We start from the raw sequence: 10,256 nt of genomic DNA, 5'->3' as shown, positions 1-10,256 counted from the left end.
GAAAAAGGTCACTCCCACAGGCAGAGCACAAAAGTGCAAAAAAATCAGCAAAAATGATTTCAAGGACTAAAGATGTCATTTCGGCTAAACCATGGAGCTTACTGGTAATATATTTACATGCAAAATAAAATTAATATACATACAAGCCGAAAAAAGAAATATGAAAAGAAAAACTAATATTGAAAATAAAAATGAAATGAAATTAAAAAAACGAAAAAATAGAAAAAAATAATAATAAAAATAAAAATAAAGATAAAAAAAAATGATGAAAATAAAAAATAAAAATAAATATAAAAATAAAAAGGTTTAGCTGGATTCTTGTGGATTTTAGGTAATTGGTAGATAACTGGCATCCGAGGGGCATCCGATACCAGATATCTAGCCTCTTTCTTGGTGACAATACCTTCATCTTGAGCATCTTTAACCAGTTGTCTCAGCTTAGCTTTGAATTTGTTGTAGGGTTACCTCTCAGTTTTTCATATGTTTCAGCATCATAGACAAGTCTGTTAAGTTCAGCTAAATAGTCAGATTTATTAAGAATAACAAGCCCCCCCCCCCTCTTTATCCACACTACGGATGACAATCTGTTTGTTTTCTTCTAGGGATTTTAGGCCCCTTTCAATGTGTGTTTTGCGCCTACTAGGTTTGATTGACAATCCTTCTAAGGAAATCCTATTTTAAGGAAGTGGACAGAAATGGTTACATCCCCCTTGGGAGCTGCCATCACCCTTGTTGGCTTAGTTCCATTCCTAAAAGCCAATTTCTAAGAGTCAGACGCAATTGCGCAAGAATCGAGAATTTTGACTTACAAGCGCAAGTTCTGTATGAGAGGTTGTTGGAAAAAGGTTACACCCCATTTGAGTTAAACAAAACCCTATCCTTTGTAAGGGGTATGAATAGGGGCGATTTGTTTAAAAAGAAGGAAGTTGCCAAAATAGATTATGGTATTGCTTTTATGTCAGATTTTACCCGCCAATAAACAAGTGGAACATATTGTTCGTAAGCATCGTCTTTTTCTATTGAAAGATGATGATTTAGCCACTGTTTTACCCAGTAGACCACAGTTCATTTACATCAAGCCTTCTACGCTACGACTCAAGCTGGCATCCAATGTTATATGTAGGACATCTAAACACAGGGTGAGGAAAACAACTGAGTTTACAGCATACTCCACTGGTGAATCCTATAAAATGAAAAAGATTATTGCATGTGGCACTACCCACATTACCTACCTATTGTCCTGCCCATGTGGGTTACAATACGTAGGTAGGACCCCCACAGCGTTGGGAGTGAGATTACGCGAGCATGTTAATAGGATTAAAAAAGGTTACAAACACCACTGTTTATCCAATCATTTCAGACTAGTTCATGGTAGGGACCCCAGTAGCCTCCCCTTCTGTGGCATTGACAGAGTTGAGGGGCATTGGAGAGGAGGTAACCTTAAGCGAGCTATTTCTCGTAATGAGACCCAGTGGATCCATCCTTTAAAAACGATGAGCCCCTGAGGGTTAAACATTGAATTGGATCTGAACTGTTTCCTGTCGAATTTTTAGAACAATATAGTGCTTTTTATCCATTGTATTTTTATTTTTTATTTCCATTTTTTTTAAATTGTATCTACATTTATTTTTATATTTATTTTTAATATTATTCCAATTACAACTGTCTGCGCTGTGTCACCTCGGCTTTTATCCATCAGCCGCATTCATTTACATCTTACCCGCAGTGTGATAGATTTATTCAGGCCTACATCACAACATTTACCCCCTTTTGTTGAGCATAGTGGAGGGCTACGGCATGTGAGTACTCAATTTGTGGCCATATATTGTGCCAATTTTGCTGAGCTGCACACCCTTACTTTCCCAATGTAACTGTACTAACATGAATATGTTTATATTGTAGAACATGTATAGATGAGATGACTGTAATGCCCGTGAAAAAGAACGGATAGTCTGAAACATGTCAGCATCATTCTCAATGAAATACGTGTCTTAGGCCCCTTTTTGTTAGCTGATACTATGTTACATATGCTGATATACTGATTATTTGATTTTACTCTATTTTTATACACATTTTTTATATTTTATGAACTTTTTTGAATAAAAATGTATATATTTTAAATACGTCTAATAAACATCCTGAGGGGTATGTGCTGTGCTTGTCGCACTAGGCCTATTTTTTTCTACCCCTCCTGCCCCAAGGTGTCTGCACACATGTGTTGGTTGGTGCAGAGAAGTGAGGCCCGGAAGTGCTGAGTGTGCCCCTCTCCTCAGGCTGCCTGTATTGATTGTGCAAAATTGGGCCCAAGCCCCAGGCCACTCACTCCTCAGTGCCTATCAAAGGCAGCCTTATCAGTGCCTATCAAATGCAGCCTTACCAGTGCCCATCACTGCAGCCTGATCAGTGCCCATTAAATGCAGCCTCATCAGTGCCCATCAATGCAGTTTTACCAGTGCCCATCAATGCAGTTTTACCAGTGCCCAGCAATGCAAACTCACCAGTGCCCAGCAATGCAGCCTTACCAGTGTCCAGCAGTGCAGCCTTACCAGTGACCAGCAATCCAGCCTCACCAGTTTCCAGCAATGTAACCTCACCAGTGTTCAGCAATGTAGCCTCACCAGTGTCCAGAAATGTAGCCTCACCAGTGTCCAGCAATGCAGCCTCACCAGTGTCCAGCAATGCAGCCTCACCAGTTTCCAGCAATGCAGCCTCACCTGTGCCCAGCATTGTAGCCTTACCTATGCCCAGCAATGCAGCCTCACCTGTGCCCAGCAAGGCAGCCTCACCTGTGCCCAGCATTGCAGCCTTACCAGTGCCCATCACTGCAGCCTGACCAGTGCCCATCAAATGCAGCCTTACCAGTGTCCATCAATGCAGTTTAACAGTGACCATCAATGCAGTTTTACCAGTGCCCATCAATGCAGTCCCTGAGCAGTGCACAGCAATGTAGACTTACCAGTGCCCAGCAATGCAGCCTTACCAGTGTCCAGCAGTGCAGCCTCACCTGTGTCCAGCAGTACAGGCTCTCCAGTTTACAGCAATGTAGCCTCACCAGTGGCCAGCTATGCAGCCTCACCAGTGGCCAGCAATGTAGCTTCACCAGTGTTCAGCAATGCAGCCTCACCTGTGCCCAGCAATGCAGCCTTACCAGTGTCTAGCAATGCAGCCTTACCTATGGCCCGCAATACAGCCTCACCTGTGCCCAGCAATGCAGCCTCACCTGTGCCCAACAATGCAGCCTGATGATGCACAATGGTGACAAAACGTTGGGTGACTGAGGGACCAGTGACCTGCTAGGAGTGAATCGAGGAGTGGTCTCTGCCTTGTTGGTAGGAATCGCTGGATGCTTTCTTTTCTATATGCCTATATTGTATTAAACAAATGTGAGTTTATATTTATTGGGTTTTAGGGAATAACATTTTCTTGATTCTCATGATATCTGTGCAATGAGAAAATATCTTTTGTTTTTATACATGATCATCACGCTATTGATTTGGAGTACACCTGTGCAAATAAGGTTGGGCTGAGATCTATATGCGTATTACTTGGTGAGGTTTCTGGATGAGAGAACTTCTGTTGGATTGGTGAATCAGTCTAAAGAGAGGGCAGAACCTGACCATACGTGGTTTGATTGGATGCTAGTGATGGTCTCCTTCTATCTGTTCGAAGAGCACAGATGGACTTTTTTGATTATAATGATATTTCTTTAAGGCACTATATATGAACTTTTTTTGTATTTATTTTTACTTTCTAAGAGCTACACTGAACCTTTTGAATATTTTTTATTGTATCCAACAATATTGTGTCAGCAGCTATTAACTATATTTCCAGCTCTATAGCCCAACAAGTTTTTTCTTTTTTAATGCAGCATTACCAGTGTCCAGCAATGCAACCTTACCAGTGCCCAGCAATGCAGCCTCTGGTCTGGATGGATATCTCACAGTGACATCTTGCAGATCTTGGATTTGAATATCCCCTTGGATTTGATTATCCCCTCATCCCGACGCGCCCATCCTCCCCTCCCTCGGTCCTCCTCCTCCAGCGGCCGCTGTAACAAGGTCCCACTACCTAGACCGGGTTTGTTACAGTGGCCACTGGAGGAGGATGACCCTGTGTGGCCCCTCAGGCGGACCTGTAGGATATGGCTGCTAACAGGAACAGCGTTCCTGCTGTGAAAAAAAAACAGGAACTCCGTTCCCATGCGTTCCTGCAGGACTCGAGCCCTGCATGTTGGACTCTGAGATGTCTGCACTTTTTCAAATTAAAAAGCTTTAAAACCTTATTCCGGCCCGGTCTGAAGTTATTCAAGGGGTGTAATGCAGGTAACTAGCACCTTTGTACAGTTTGGGTCACAGAGATACTTTGGGGTATGAAGACGCTAGTACTAAAGTTGGCATAGTGTGCAGATACAAGTGGTCACCTAGAGTAACAGAGATTTACCAAGCAGCCTTTCATGAAGCATGTGCCTGGGGTGAGTGGGATAGCCTCTTGCAGGAGGGGGTTGTTGTCTGCACTCTCCTCATGAATGGGGCAATGGGAGCAGACTTACGCAGCAGAGATCACCAGCTCATATGGTGGAGTTAAAGGAAGTCAAGTGTACAAATGGAGTCCATACTAGGTGCATGGGGGGACCCCATACCATTACTGGGATTGAGGTGGCGGTGATACGCTAGACAAGTGGATATGGACAAGGCTCAGAATGTCCCTTCTAAATGCAAGTTACAGAGACGGTGTACACTGTCACAGGGATCAGGGGTTAACAGTTATGGTGCAAGTGTACCCTGTGTAAGTTCATCTCTAAAAGTAGAGGCCTGCCTTACAGGTTTGGTATTCCCCCATGGCAGCCTCAGCCTTGTTCTAAAGGTTGCAAAGGTACACTATGTGTAATGCAGTGACCCCATCCCAAGTGCCCAGCGTAGACCAGAAGAGCCCACCCTGGGGGTAGTCCTCTCATGTGACGCATACTTAGCACCCAACAAGTTAATGGGAAAACATGAAGAAAAAGGCTCCATCTTCAACTCTACACCATCTACTTCCATTGTGCAGTAATAAAGCACTACTCATTTGCTTAGTAACCTTAGATGACCAGGTTGATTTATTTCTGTGGCCTATATATTAAAAATATCACTTCATGCTACATTCCAAGCTTATAGCACTAACATGTCAATTTTCCATGCTAGCAGCACAACAAGGCAGAATTATATACAAAGTCGAGTCTGGATTAATAAGGGAGCTAATGGAGCTTTAGGCCCCAGGCCCCTTTGGTGAAATAGGCCCTTGGCTGCCCCTCCAATCAACCATTGTTCAGTAATTTTATCATGTGATAAGCCTCATTAGCTTAAGTGCAAGCCAGGGATATGACAGGAGGATTCTGTCTCACATTACAGCCATAGTCTTTATCTACTTAGATTTTGTGAGTCTCCCGAGAATATTATCCATTTCTAAGTACTACTGTCCTTGAATTGGACGCGCTTTAAAGATTTACGGTGCCCAAAAGCATATATATCGCAGCAGATGTTTTACTGCTTTGTGTGGGTAACTGTCTGGTGCTTAATAAATAACGCTTAGCATTTTGCATGACTTTTTTTGGAATTTTTATTATCAATCTAAGAAAAGGCTAAAGCTTATCCCAACAAAGTTTTTCAAATCTCTTTTCTTTGTGTAAGCATCGAGCTGACTTGCTCAAATTTCAAAGGACCCTTGTCCTTGTCAACTGTGCACATGCTATTGTCTTAGGTCCACGGGCCATGACACTGTGACATTGTGTGCGCACACGTCCTGTTTCTCCATCTCTTTCATCAGACAATCAGTGCCAGTTCATTAGTGATTGGGGCAGTGCCAGCTCTTGACTTATGTGCTGTCTGCTCCCATCTTCCCTCTCAGTGTTACATTGGGGAGTCCAACCACTCCAGACTTCTAATCAGGAAGGAAATGAATGTTATTCTGAGACAGCTGCAGGGATTCTCTGGCAGGAAAAGGAAAAGCTCAGCTGGGAGAATAGTGAGCGCTTATCAGAGACAGTGCAAAGAACAAGGCTTAGACACACAAGGATGATGACTGCTTTGTCACTCTGGGTACAGTGGATAAATCTCTGTTTGTACAGTGCAGCTTCAGACACACGCAGCTTTTTGTTGATTGCCAACAGAGAGCCCCCGCCAAGGCACAATGAAGCTGCACAAACCACCAACAATATTCAATGCATCTGAGTGTGCGCTGGATGAAACACCATTGCATGAAATACCCAGCACAGCCGCACATATTCATCCCTTTATAATTAGGGCTCAGTCAGTGCTGGGTACCAAGTTGCCTTTATTTAGGCTGCAGGCTTTATAAACTGCCAAGACTTCTGTTCTTTTACTGAAAGTTTTGAGATCAGGATGCTTAAAGGATAACTCCACTGTCGTGGGGAAAAAAAAAATAGCAAGTAAAGAAACAATAGCGTGTATAATTGCCATACAAGTCATATTGTAATTGCTTGTTATTAAAAATTACCTTTTCTTTTCAATCTGCAGCCACTGTCATTTTCTATTAATGCAATGCAATATGGCTACCCGGAGGTGTTCTGTACAGAATGTGTACTGACCACTCCCCAGAAACATAATTCCCTGCTTGTTTGTTTTTTCCCAAAAGGCAGCCTAATATACAAGTCATATTTAAGGCATCTACTGCAACAAAAATGTCATTTTTGGTGAGATAGGAACACGTCTAAAGGGATGCAGGCCCAGCAGCTTTTCTCATTAGTGCCCTGCAGCTGCCACAGCTGACTGATAATTATGAAACCACTCCCATTAGACCCACTCAGCCCAGAGACGCAGACAAAGGGTCCTTTCACATGGGACGGATCTGTGATGATCTGCCCTGTGAACATCTGCTTGCTCAGTGGGGATCGCTCCGTTGATCCCCGCTGAGCTGTGGATGACAGGGTGGTCTGTCAGATCTGTCAGATCTGTCAGATCTCATCTGATCCCCTATGGGGGGATCAGATGAACACGGAGCGTCTGTCCGTGTTCATCCGATCTGCTCTTTGCTGATGGATAGAAAAATAGGATTTTCCTCCATCTGCAGAATCGGACCATAGCGGAGACGGATGATATCGGGTGACAGCGGATGTTCTGCAGACACCCGCTATCCCATAGGGATGCATGTATATCCGTATTTCATCCGAAAACGGATGGATGAAATACGGACATACTGTCCGCATGTGTGAAAAGGGCCTAACACATATGAATTTCTTCAGAATAACAAAAGGTAGGAATCTGCAACAAAGGTTGTTAGAATCTTGCAATGTACATAGATCACCCGGGGGAAAAAAATGTTTCTCAACAAAAGTGTTACTCTGGCTGACCTATGTTCATTGCAAGGATTTTAGCAAGCTCTCTTGCAGATTTCTACCTTTTGGTATTCATAAAAAATACCTGTTTGTTTGTCTGTGTCCCAATGCTTACTGAGTCTGTATGGGAGTGGTTTTATAATTATCAATCAACTACTGCACCTTCAAGGCTGGAATGAGGGAAATGGCAGAGTCTGCATCCCTGGCCATACATGTTCAATTTTCTTGTACAATTTTTCTTTAGATTTACCTTAAACTATGTAGTGCAAGGGAAGGGCCTGCCTAATTGGATACAATTAAAAGTTGTTTTGTTCATTTGGCCTCATATTATATGGTTTTTGGTAAATCTAAAGGAAGATTGTACAAGAGGATTGAACGTGTATGCCCAGGGATGCAGACCCTGCCACTTTTCTCACCAGAGCCCTGCAGGAGCAGCAGCTGATTGATAATTATAAAACCACTCCCACACAGACTCACTTAGCATATGGACACAGACAAACAGGTATTCCTTATGAATACCAAAAGGTAGAAATCTGCAAGAGAGTTTGTTAAAATCCTTGCATGAACATGTATGGCCAGCCTAAACCTAATGTGACTTCCCTTTGGGAGTGTCTCATTAAAAATAAAATTTTTGTTGCATGGGATGCCAAAAATCGGACTTGTATTTTAGTGCAGACTTCTGTGAAAATCAGTAAGCCAATCACACAAGCAGGACATTACATTTTCAGGGGGTGTTCTGTACACCATCTGTGTACAGAATGCCTCTAGGTAGGCATATTGCACTGCATTTTACAGAAATTACTGTGCTGAAGACAGAAAAGAAAAGTAAATATTTAATAAGATTTAATCACAGTACGCTATTTTTTAAAATTTTGATTTGCTACCTGTTTTTCCCATGAAAGTGGAGTTACATTTTAACCGCTTGCTGGCCAGCCGCCTTCATGAAAGTGGAGTTACGCTTTAACCGCTTGCCGACCAGCCGCCTTCATTATACTGCGGCAGGTCGGCACGATCCCGCAAGCCGTCATAGCTATACGTCGGCTCCTTTAAGCAGGATAGTAGGCGCACCGATGACCGCTGACCACGAGCGATCGCGGGCACGAGAGGCAGAACAGAGACATGTGTGTGTAAACACACAAATCCCTGTTCTGTTCTGTGAAGAGAGACAGATTGTGAGTTCTTAATAGCTAGGAACCACGATCTATCATCCCCTTTAGTCAGTCCCCTCCCCCTACAGTTAGAACACACAGTCAGGGAACACAGTGAACCCCTTGATTGCCCCCTAGTGTTAACCCCTTTCCTGCCAGTGACATTTATACAGTAATTATGCATTTTTATAGCACTGATCGCTGTATAATTGTCAATCATCCCAAATACGCGTCAAAAGTATCCGATGTGTCCACCATAATGTCACAGTCAAGATAAAAAATCGCAGATCGCCAAAATTACCTGTAAAAAAATTTAATAATAAAAATGCCATAAATCTATTGCCTATTTTGCAGACGCTGTAACTTTTGCGCAAATCAACATATGCTTATTGCCATTTTTATTACCAGAAATATGTAGAAGAATACATATCGGTCTAAACTGAGAAAAAAATGCGCTTTTAAAAAAAAAAGGGGGGGATATTTATTATAGCAGAAAGTACAAAATAATGTGTTTTTTTTTTCTTCAATATTGTCTCTTTTTTTGTTTATAGCGCAAAAAATAAAAACCGCACAGATGATCAAATACCACCAAAAGAACGCTTTATTTTGGGAAAAAAAGGACGTCAATTATATTTGGGTACAGCATCGCACGACAGTGCAATTGTCAGTTAAAGTGACGCAGTGCCGTATCGCAAAAAATGCTCTAGTCATTGAGCAGCCAAACCTTCTGGGGCTGAAGTGGTTGAAAGATTTGTCATTTTCCACCAAGGTCTACATTTTCAGGTGGTACATTCAAGCCTGACTGAAGTAGAAGCCTGCTTTATAATCTCTCACAATCCACATTGAATATTTTTAATTCTTATGCTGCTAGCATTAATAAATAGATAGAAAAGTATATCATATCATTAACTTTATTTCACATTTCTTCAGTTACTTCCTGAATTCTAAGCCTAGGCAAATAATGTCATACATCTCAGGTGTCTTCAGGTAGGGGAGGAGGGGTTTTGTCAGCCAAGCACACCCTCCTGCCTGCATGCCCTAGCTAAGGGTAATTGGATTACAGGAAGTAAATGCTACATTAATTATTTGCCCTTACTCAAGATGGTCATGGCCAGAAATGCTAGGAGTGTGTTTTTCAAAGGATCTCTCTGAAAAAAAAGAGCATAAAAAAAGAGCATGGAGACATGAATGGACGGGTGAGTTTGCTTTGAATATAAAAAATTATTTTAAATTGCATTTTTCATTTGTGCTGTTCAAATGCAGTGTAGTTCTGCTTTAATGTGGTTGTAAACCCTCATATATGCCCAGTGAAGTGAATAATGAATAGCCTCACATTATACACAGAGATGAAACAAATCTCCCTACATAAGTTTTACTTGTATATCTGCTGTCTTCTGCTTTCTACACTCTTTGAAAAGTGCAAATCGTGTTAGAAATCTTTCTTTCTCTTCCAGCAGTGGATGGGGAATCTGCAGTTATACTGTGTTTGAGCTGATTGGAGAAAAGGCACCCCCCCCCCCCCCCCCACACACACACATAGGCAGAGGAACAAAGGAACTTGCAGAACTGTAGTCTGAATAGACAATAGACAAGCTCCATGCCCTCTAAGCTCCCTCCTCGACACAAAGTATTAGCTACTGTTATCTCATGTGTATGAGAGCTTGTCAGAAGTGACTGTGCTGATAACAGAGGAACGAAGCACCAGACAGGAACGACACTTAGAGCTTTGGAGAGAGATAAGTAAACACTACAGATATATGTGCTTAGATCAAATTTCA

This window comes from Lithobates pipiens, unplaced genomic scaffold (assembly GCF_037356315.1).
Source record: "Lithobates pipiens isolate NorthernLeopardFrog02 unplaced genomic scaffold, aLitPip1_a1.2 Scaffold_3, whole genome shotgun sequence".
Classification (NCBI taxonomy): domain Eukaryota; kingdom Metazoa; phylum Chordata; class Amphibia; order Anura; family Ranidae; genus Lithobates; species Lithobates pipiens.
This window is presented reverse-complemented; position numbering follows the sequence as displayed.